This window comes from Myodes glareolus, chromosome 3 (genome assembly GCF_982192425.1).
Source record: "Myodes glareolus chromosome 3, mMyoGla1.1, whole genome shotgun sequence".
In the NCBI taxonomy this organism is placed as follows: Eukaryota; Metazoa; Chordata; class Mammalia; order Rodentia; family Cricetidae; genus Myodes; species Myodes glareolus.
In genome coordinates, this window is record NC_142028.1 from 79,165,574 (window position 1) to 79,176,696 (window position 11,123).

Genomic DNA, 11,123 nt, shown 5'->3' on the forward strand with positions numbered 1-11,123 from the left:
ACAGTAATTGCATATTAATATGACATTTCAATACATATATTGAATATGTAAGGATCAACTCAAGATATCTGGCATACATCAGTTCTTTTTGCTGGGAACATCCAAGATCCTTTTGACTAGTTATTTTGATACCCAGGAAACTGTTGTCCACCATAGCAACCCACCATGCTGTAGCCACCAACAGCTAGCTCTTTCTCCTGTCCAGTGGTCCTTGTGCCCACCGACCAGGCTCTTTCCTTTCCCTGTCCTCCAAGGCTCTGGTAATTCTCCTTTCCCCTCCGACTGCAGGATGACTACAGTGGCGCTCACTGACGGGATGCAAGGAAGAGCTCTAGGTGGACATAGGGGAGCTGCTGTGAAGGATGTTGCACAGCTGTCTAGTCGGGGTGGCTTATCAACTGGGCACTGAGACCAGCTTTTGATTTAGTTGCTTAGTCGGGAGCAAGCTGTGAAAATGAGCTGAGGTTGAATAGAGAGATCAATACAGGACTGTGAGGCTCAGCCTACTAGGTTGCTCTTTGGGGACCAAAGGACCAGAAATGGGAGGCTTCTCTGGTCTTCTTCTCTCTGACATCGCATAGCAAGTGGAAACAGGTGGGTATGCTGATGTCTCAATTTCATACAACAGCAACCTTTGCCACCTTTATCAGTGCTGTAGTTCTGTATAAGCTTTTTGTTTTTTCTTTAGACAAGGTCTCACTGTGTAGCTTTGGCTAACCTAGTACTCGGTGTGTAGATCAGGCTAGCTGTCTTAGTTAGGACTTCTCTTGCTGTGAAGTGGCACAATGACCATGACAACTCTTATAATGGAAAACATTTATTTGGGGCTGACTTACAGTTTAGAAGTTCAGTCCATTACCATCATGATGGGAAACATGGCAGCATGCAAGCAGACCTGGTGCTGGAGAAGAAACCACAGAGAGTTCTGCGTCCTGATCTGACAGCAGCAGGGAGAGAGAGATGACACTAGGCCTGGCTTGCACCTTTGAGACCTCCAAACCCACCCCAGTGACACACTTCCTCAAACAAGGCCCCGCCCAATAGTGCCACTCCTTATGAGCCTTGGGAGCCATTTTCATTCAAACTACCACACTAGCCTAGAACTTGCAGGCATTTGCCTGTATCTGTTTCCTGAGTGCTGGGATCAAAGACGTGCACCACCCACCACCATTCCTGACCTCGTATAGTCCTTAAAAAACAGCTCATTACCTCTCAAGGGAGAGAGAAGAAACACCAATAGCAATAGGGAAATGACAAAGAAATAGTGCTCCAAATTGCCCTTGTGTGTTTCCCAGGTCTGCTTCCTATCTGACTTTGACTGCATACACATCTTAGCTTGTCATCTGGGAGCTATTTGAGGCTGAACAAGGTTTTCTCCTTTTCTTCTGAAGTTTGACTCCCACATGTAAATCAGGGCCCTACCTCTTTCCTTTTAAATTATCATACGTAGTATGTGCGTGTGGGTGTCACCACAGAACATGTGGGGAGGTCAGAGGACAACTTGTGGGAGTCAGCTCTTGCTTTCTACCATGTGAGTCACGGGGATTGAACTCAAGTCTTCAAGTTTGGCAGCAAGCTTCTTTACACACTTAACCATATTGCCAGCCCAGCCCCATCACTAAGCAACTTTGAAGAAGCTATTTAAGTTCTTGGTCTCTGTTTCCAGATCTAATAATTGGGATAACAGCAATTCCTACTTCTTGGCAGCAGAAGCAGGAAGTAGGCTGATCACATCTCACCTGCAAGCAGGAAGGAGCACAGAACAAGAAGTAGGGCAAAGCTATAAACAGAGATTCTCAACTTTCCTAATGATGTGAGCCTTTAAAACACTTCCTCATGTCGTGGTGACCACTAACCATAATATTAGTTCATTGCTACTTCATAACTGTAACCTTGCTACTGTTATGAATCACAGTGTAAATATCTGATATGCAGGATATTTGATATGTGACTCCTTCCAAAGAGATTTCTCCCCACAGGTTGAAAACCACTGATATGAACTCTCAAAGCCAAGCCCTCCCTCCGTAATGTCTTCCTCCAGCAAGACTTTGCCTCTTAAAGGTTCCACAACCTTTCCAAAAAGCACCACCAACTGGGGACCAAGTGCTCAGATATGTAAGCCTATATGGGATATTTCTCATTCAAATCACCAGTGCCCATATATAGTAAAGGAAGGGATAGATTTAAAAAAAAATAACAAAGAAAAAACTTCAGAGCGGTAACTTAGTGAGTCTTTCACATTAATCGACCTTCATCTTCCATGTTTACTTCCCCATGTCTTTCTGCATGTTCTAGAAAGAGTTGGGATCTCAGTTACTCAACAGATAATTATCGAGCACTTCTGAGTGATGGGCTGTGGACAGATACAGAGACTGCTTACACCAAGAGGGAATTCTGGGTTCAGCTGGTATAGAATCACAGGACCTTCCAACTCCTTGCAAGGAGACGGACCCAGAGGAGCCAGGGGGCTCTGTGCTTGCTGGTGGGTCAGAGGGTAGGGAGTTGAACCACTGGAGTGCCCACCCGATTCTTAGCTTTTGCTCTGGTCTCACCACAGCCATGCCTCTGAGTCTGGATCATACAACCTGCATTAGAATGCTGGCTCTGCCACTTTGGAGGCAAGTCACTTGCTCTTGGACAGGTTTCCTCAATTTTATAAGCCCTGGCTTCCTCACAAGTAAAACTGGGGTAGAATACCCGGCCTGCTTCCTTCAGGGCCCGAGTTTCTGTGAGAGGAGGTGCTGGTCGTATGGGAGACATGACTGTGTCTCCCGTTCCTCTAGCCATTGTCTGGAGTAAGGGAAGAAAGCAAACATGTCAAGTCATGTGTCTGCTTTCTATAACACTTGCATTCTCCCAGAGAGTCTCCTGCCAAGGGTCCCTCTCTTCAGGCAAACTGTGGCCCACTGAGTTCAGTGAGGAAAGCTCCTCACTCCCTCAGGTTGCCGTGTGTGTGGTGGGGAACAGGATTCCTGCCCAGTCCTGGACGGTGACTCGATTCTCCCTTTCCAGGCTGGAGAGAAGCCGCTGGGGACCTCAGGCTGTTAGAGGATAGGCCAAGGAGCTTGGTCCAGGAATGTGTTGTGGGTCTTGGCTAGAAGATATGGTGTGCACGTGTGCACATGTATGCACGGGTGGGTGCACACACACATACGCAAGAAATCCAGGCATAGAGCTCATGGGGACTGCTCCGGGGCAGGGCTGGAGTTTCACTTTTGGCCTTGCTTGGATGGAGAGTGACAGGGCTGGGGGCTGCCTGACAGTTCAAAGAAGATATGTGACTTGGAGGTCAAAGTTCAGCAGAGAAGTCAATCTCTAGCCTCCTCAACTGGGAAAAATGTGTTCAAGCTGTTGCCCTTCCTGGGGTTGGTCCTATCTTTCTGTTCCCTCCCCTGGCTCCTCCTTGTACTTTTGGGTGGGGGTGGGGTTCTGGGTCTCACTTGGCCTGGATCTGCTGGTCTTCATGCAGGAAGTACCCTGAGCAGTGCCCAGCTCTCGTCTCACTGACTGAAGATCAGGCTCTACTGAGGCTGACATGATAAAGCCCTCCTACGGGATGAAGCTAAGAGACAGAGCAGACGGTGCTGGTCCAGCTGGACCCAAGCTCAGAGAAGGGGAGCTTCTGTGTATCTAATGTTCCTTATGAGCCACCGTCACAGAGGTCACGTGCTGTGACAACATGTCTACAGGTGTTCTCTAATGTCCCCAGGAGTTAGTATACAACCCTTTCTTCTCTACCCATCACCTCTTTTGCTCAGAGTTCAAAGGTCTGCCAGATTTCTCTTACTGATGGGGTCTGAGTCACGAGAGAACCAGGATTTTGTCTAGGTAGCTGACAAGGCACTGTGCTCCTAGTGAGGAGACTGGTCTCTCCCCGCTCCCCCCCCCTATTGATTGCCTTCTAGAACATGTCCTCCTCCTGGAGCACCCAGCACAGAAGCCAAGAGGGCCAGCGGCACCTTGCTCCCTCTCTGTCACTAACTTGTTGTGTGAGTAGAGGCAACTTCCACTCCATCTTTGAGCCTTGCCTTCTCCTCAGCCCTAACAGGGGTGTGGGCAGGGCTGCCAAAGAGACAGAAGCATCTAGGCAGCTGTGGTCAGTGTTCTTCTCATCCCTCTGCTTGCCAGGGACCTGATATTTCAAGTCTCCTGTCCCTATGACTGCAGCCACAGCTTAGTCAGGTGCCGGAGGCCAAACATGTGTTGAAGCCCCGTGTCCCCCACGGGTTGGCTTTCATTGCTTTGGCAAGTTATTTCCCTTCTCCGAGTCTCCATTTCCTCATTTTGCACAAAGTAGAGATAAGAGTAAGTACAAGAATTCATGTGATCGCGTTGCTGCGCTGAGCACTTCGGGTGCATTCATCAAATATGCGGAGTGGCAACTGTCCTCAGTCTCAGGTAGAGCCGACAGATGAAACAGCCCGGAGATTTGGCCCAGTGCTATCACTTTGTGGTACACAGCGGCTTGGACTACAGAGAAAACATTCAACAGGGCCCAGGAAGCTCTTTCCAGCCTGGAGGTCTTCAACCTGTGCTGCAGAACCAAGTTCACCATACCCTTGAACATACCATGTGTCATATGGTATGACACAACCATACCCTTGGTTACACACAGCCTCCAGTGTACTCCTACAACCCCCGCACCCACAAGGACACATGTGAACACGTCCCTGTCTATCTAGATCGCGCTCACCAGGTTCCAAGCAGGGAGACCTACGCTGGATAGAGAGGAGTGTCAGTCAGAAGAATAGCACCCGGTGTTTGTCTTCCCAGACTGGCTAATTCCAGAATGCCAGGCAGCTACTCCTGAAGATCAGGACCAGGCTGCAGGGTCAGACACACTTACAACCATTGGCAGACCATGTGTTCCAACCCGTGCCAATGCAGAAGAAGCTCAACATACACCAAACAACCAGACAAAAGCCACGGGAGCCCAGGAAGTTACCCACAGGGAGACAGACCAGGGCGCTCACGCTGTGGTCTAAGCACAACCGCCAAGCCCTTCCTGCCCGTGTCTGGGGGCCAAGCTTCTTTCTCTCTGCATCTTCCTAACCAAGCCGCCTGAGCTTAACCTGGGCACGCGGGCCGCCGGGCCTGGGGCCATTATGCGAGCGCATGGCCTGCCTCGCAGGGGCGCAGAGCAAACTTAACCTTCATTTGGGAGCGCCCAGCGGCCGGAGCGCGCAGAGCAGCCATCGATCGCTGCTAATGGCCTCGTCTAAATGCGAAGCCGCTGCCTCCGCCCCCGGGTCAGGGCGCCCCCCGCCCTCGCTGGGCGCTCGGTGCAAAATGGTGTTTACCAAAGTCAATATTGGCCACAGTGCCTCCCAGGTATCCAGGAGCTCGGCACCAAGGGCCGAGGCGGGACTACTAGGATCTCAACTGACCCTGGGCCTGAAGAGGCACCTGAAGTTAGACATCCAAAAGGCCTTGGCCAAGATTGCTGAGGAGCAGTGGTCTCCCACCTCCTTTCTGCCTGGCGCCACACCTAGGTCTGATCTGAGTACACCTGACTTTATCTTAGGTTCCAGCTCTGTAATGGAGCAGATCTTTCTCTGCAGGACCCCTATAGTGTTGTTTTAAAACCCCTTCCCTAAGTATTATTGATGGGAAGCCTTAGAGATGTAATAGTCAGGTATCTGAAACAGACCCCTGCTCTTTCTTACCCAGTTTTCTTCAAGGCACTTCTGAGTTACCCTCTTCTAGGCTCGGCTTATCTAGCACCAACCGCTGTCGTTGGAAGGCTCACGTCTGAATTCTGGCCTCTGCACCAAACAGCCTGGGGGTGACCCTTGTAAGCTCAGCATCACACAGAGGTGGGAGTCAGACACTAGGCAGTTGGGCAGTGGGCCCCATCCTGGAGAAGGCTTCAACACGCTAATGCCAAGGCTAGGCTTCTCCAGGCCTCAGCCAGGAGCCAGGTGTTAAAACTGCACACCGGAAGCTCATTTCCTAACAAACCTACCCAGCTCAGAGGGTCGCTTTCATTTTGCACTGCCAGTTTCGAGTTTTTAGAAAAGCTTGGTAGTTTCAACTGTCTCCTCCTATGCCAGGGCTCTCTGTTCCCATAAGAGGAATGAAACTAAAGGAGCCAAGGGGAGACGGGCTGGCTCCAGAGCAGCTCCTGGCCCTTTAGGGTTGGCAGACCAGCAACCCGAGTTTGCCCTCTGGTGGTCATGGCTGTGCCGACAGCCCTCCTGCTTTCTGATTGCTGGGCTCACAGACCTAAGGTGACAAGTGCCAGTTAAAATCTCAGGTTCCTGTGCCGTGGATCAACTTAAACTTTTCAGGCGTTCTGTTCATTGAGTGTCGGGACATTAGCAATACCCGCCGAGCTCGGAGCGCTTCTTCTGTGTCAGAAACGAGAGCTGCTCCTTTGCAAGCTGTTTCAGTTTGCTCATCCTACAGCATTGGGCTTCATCTCCATTCTACACCGTGCATTGTCCTAAGTCACACTGGGATGTGCAGGGAGTGGGAACTTGAATCCAGGCCTCCCAACTCTAGGTTGATGCCTGCAATGCTCTCTCTACTCTAGAATCAGGAGGTGGTTCAGACAGTGCCTGCAAGTTCAGTGTCCGACATTAAGCACGTCTGGAGAACCAGATGCCGAGAAGAAAGCCTTTTAGATGTGGGAACCCAGGAACCACAGGTGGTTAGGATAGAGAAGGTCTTGCTGTGGGGGTGGGGTAAAGGGTGGTCCCCGGCTTTGCATTATGAAGACAGAGAATATCAGACCTGGCTAGGTGGTGTTGCAGGGTGGGAAACTCGGGCCTCTGGTCTCCTGACCTGGAGATCTTTCCATGTGGGTTTCTCAATCAAAACGTCGCCAATCATGCTCCTTTTACAGCCATTGCCATAAAGCTGTGGACTTTTGTTCCAGAACAGCACATAAAATATCCCATTATTTGCTTCCTAGCCGAAGCTTCTGTTTTACATCGTAAGTCTAAAGTGTAAGCCTCATAAAAGGTAATCATCTAAGGCCTGTTCAAAGAGAAGCCATAAATTGCCCATTTAGCCCAATCAGTCTTTATTGTGCTCCTATGGGTACCTGACCAGGACAACCTGGGCCTTGGGAGAGGGAGGGGGAACAGAATCCCCAGCTCCAGTTTCTAAGCTATTTAACTCTCTTTTGGGAAGGAGTGCCAAGAGTTGATCCAAGAGACAGAAACATCAGGAAACATCGTAGCCGTCCGTGGTCGGCTGTACAGTGGGGTAAGGGAGAGGGGAGAAGCCAGTGAGGGCTGAGATAGAATGAAAGCAAAGAGGGCAGGATTTACTGTTGTTGTTATTGTTGCTATTAATTGCTCGGTAATGGCTATGCCCTAAGCCCTATGCTAGGTATGTGATGTCTTACCACACAGCATTCCTGTCGTGTCCTTTGGTGAACAAACAGAAGCCTGGGGAGTTTAGATGTCAGCAATCCCAGATCTGTGATTCAGACTGAATTTTACTTGATGCAGAAGCTTTCAACAACTGTCTTGTGTCACATTGCTTTGGGGGTGGGTCTAATGTAGGCCACCCGGGGTCTGCAGGCCCTGTTACCCTCCAATTTCTCTAAGATCCAAGTATGCAAGAGTCCAGGGAGGGTCCTTGTCCTTCAAAGAGCAGACTCTAAAAGGGAGTGAGCACCGTTACTCACAGCTCCACAGTGTCTAGATTAGGCTTGGGGTGCAACTATGGGGAATTTGCCTCTGAAACTCTTCCTGGGTCCACTCTGTCCCTAACCCCCCCAAGTCCTGCCTTCTCACTTCCAGCTCTTGCCTTCACATGTTTCTGCTACCCCCCACCTCCCCTTCTCTCACGCCTTACTTCTCACATCTCCCACAGCGTGAGTCTCCTCCTTTATTCCCGACCCACAATGTGGGCCCTGCTCCACCAAGCCCCCAGTGCTCTCAGGACATCGTCCAGGCCCTTTCTTCAGGGTAAAACGCTCTTCATCACCTGCATCTGTGGGTTGCTTCAGCCTCCCCTCTCCGGAAGGTGTGGTTCTGGGGTGAGCGACCTGATCATGGTCAGATGAATCAGCCTGTTAATCTACACACAGGGAAGGTAAGAGATTCTTCGCAGGGGTGCTGCAAAGATTCAATAACACAAACTCCAAGTATTCATAGCATTGCCAGGCACCTAGTAAACACTCAATAAAATCCTGGGGGTTAACTGCCGTCATCATTGTCAGCTCCTAACTAGTCCTGAGCCAAAGGCTTTGACCTGTTTCCCAGTCCTCACTGAGACAGAAAGATTCAACACGATCTGCTCTCGCTTTAAGGATCTGTGTGAAGTCCATCTTGCTTCTTTAAATGTGGTTTGGTCGGTAGTGACTTTGACCATTAAACTATGGCAGAAGTGACATTACGCCAGTTCTGAGCTTTTCACCCTGGTTCTGGTAAGAAGTCTCACGGTCCCTATGACCCAGGAGAGACCTTGAGATACAGGGTCCCATAGTCCACCTTCCAGCGATCCTGTGAAGTCTTAGGTAAATCTGAGTGGGTCTTTCTTGGTCCCAAGCCTCGTGCCCCACCACCATCTGAAAATTGCCCAGTGTCCAAGTGAATAGTCGACAGAGCAGAACTCCTTAGCCAGCCTGCATGATGCCTGACTTCTGAGATGGAGAGACAGACTGAAACAGCTCTCATAAGCTGGTGAATTTAGGATTGCTTGTACATAGCCATAGACAACTGAAACAATGAACAAGGGGTGCGTGGGCTTGCAGAGAGAGACCCACTGCTCTCGTTATGTAAGATGTATATTATCGTAAGTTGTTTTGGGCTGGGGGGTAGCCTTACTGCGAAAGCACAGGACCAGAGTTCGATCCTCAGAACCATCATTCACAGCATTGGGGGGCGGGGGAGACAGAGAAAGGTGGATCCTTGGAGCTTGCTGGCCAGTCAGATGAACCTACTCTGTGAGTTTCAGGCCAGTGAGAGACTGTGTCTAAAAAGCCAAAACAAGGTGGATGGCATCTGAGGTTGAGCTCTGTCCTCTACAGGCATGCACTCACATGGCACACATGCCTACGTACACATGTGCACATAATTTTTTCAAAACTTAAGAGGGCTGAGGTTGTAACCAGTTGTTGGGGTGCTTGCCTAGCATTCCTGAAAACCTGGGCTCCATCTCTAGTGCTACATAAACTGGATATGATAGAGCACATGTCATCTCAGCACACAGAAGGTGGAGGCAGAGGGATTAGAAGTTCAAGACCATCCTTGGCAATATAGAGAGTTGGAGGCAAGACTGGATTCCATGAGACCCCTGTCTTATTAGCAAAGCAAAGCAAACCAACAATCCCCCAAATTTATGACTATGTTTCCACTTCCATTTAGCCTAAAAGCATCAGTTTTATGAATTAGCTTATTTCTTTACTATTTCTGCATTCAATGTTATACTTCTTAATGTTTTAGATATTTTATTTTTTTATTTACTCAGTGTGAATTATCTTCCAGATCGAAAAATACTGCTGAGCCAGACCAGGACACGGTAGCAGTCAATCCGATCTTTGGTTGAGCATGGAATATTGTTCGTCTTCCAAGAGACTGAAATAAAAGAGCCCCTGGCATACAGGTTGGGCAGCCTCTTCTTCCACTTAATATTCATTTGTTCTTTCAGTAAAATTTGTAAACCTGAGCCTTTTACACAATCTCCAGTTTTACTGCAACCTGGTGTCTCTTTCCAAAATTTTAACATTGTAATTCTCACTTGGCTGGAGTTACGCAGCCCATTGTCCTGTCACTGAGACAGATGGATCTAGTCTGTGAGAATTATTTAGGGCTTCTAGATCCTTTTATTATCTTATAATTAGTGGGGTCATCTGGAGGTTTCCTAGGAGATGAGGGATTGAGTCTGCATGTCTCTTCTCCTCCCTAAGAACGCAGCTAATTCATCACAGTGGAACACCTGGCCGCTCTGGTGCACTGGCTCGCTGGCTCTGTAGAGGCTGCCTGCTTGGCTGGCTGGCTCAGCGGGGGTTCATCTTCCACCTAATGGTCTTTCCCTCTTTCATGACTTCATGGTTCCCTGTGACTTTTCCTTCCTGTTTTCAGAGCTAGAAACATACAGATAACAATGCTTCATAAAGAAAGACATTTACTGGAAAAGTAAAATACCCGTATGTAAACATCCTCCAACTTACAGAAATAATAAAAGTGACTTTCTTATTGTTTACCTTTCACCATAACCACCTTTCTGTATTTTTTTTAAGTTAACTTTGGCGCCATCCATAACCCACAGCCTTTTGTGAACTTATCCTGGTGTGGTAAATCACATTTCCCCGGCCCCTCTCTTTTCTGTGTGCTGTTCAGATGACCACCACATTGCCACTGGCAGGTACTGGAAGCTGGCTCTTTGTTAAAAAATATACTTTACTGATCTCTAAGGCAGCTCTGATTTCCGGAAAGAGCAGGAGGCTCCATAGCTTTTCTTATGTTCTAGTTTCTCTGCATGCTGTGGGACTGCCCTCCTCTAAGAGGCCCTAGTTCTTTCAGCAGAGAGCGGTGCAGAGCTGAGGACTGTGGGGTCCAGGTCAACAATGAAGTCTTCGTGCTGGCACCACAACTCTTCCATTGGTTTCAGATTTTGCATCATGTCGTTTGGGACAGAGATAATGGTGCTTCGGACCTCTGGGCATCCGCTAGGGTATGTGTTTTCTGTCCACTTGACAAAGAGGGAAGCTCAGTCGAGAAAATGCCTCAAGAAGACTGGGCTGCAGGCAAGCCTTTGTGTGAGCACACACACACACACACACACACACACACACACACACACCAGCACAGTGAAGTACAATTCATATAGAGAAAACAATAGCAACAAGGGCCCTCCTATCCTTTTGCTATTTCAAAGAGGATGATTCAAATCCACAGAAGCACAGCCATGTGCGACAATTTTTATGTCCAAATTTTTCCCAAGCTATGTAGACATTCCCTCCAAAGGAACTTCATATAGTATTACTTAATGGCCAGCTTTTCACTTTCCCCAAACAAATGGATATTCTAACTCTAGGACAGAAATGACACACAGATTTTGTTTTACTAGTGACACAGAATGCAGGACAACTTTCAGCCAGCTCAAGCTGCCTGCCAACAATGTCCTTGAAAAGATTCAAGGCTAGTTTCTGCCCTTGCAAGTGG

The 11,123-nt window shown here is 48.7% G+C and overlaps 1 long non-coding RNA gene across 1 annotated transcript; it reads left to right on the forward strand.

Annotated features, from left to right (window-relative positions):
- Window positions 1–7,073: 7,073 nt before the first annotated feature.
- Window positions 7,074–10,174, forward strand: LOC146895144 (uncharacterized). Its single transcript, XR_015000736.2, has 3 exons — window positions 7,074–7,212; window positions 7,828–8,049; window positions 9,444–10,174. It is a non-coding gene; the product is annotated as an uncharacterized LOC146895144 (long non-coding RNA).
- Window positions 10,175–11,123: the final 949 nt, after the last annotated feature.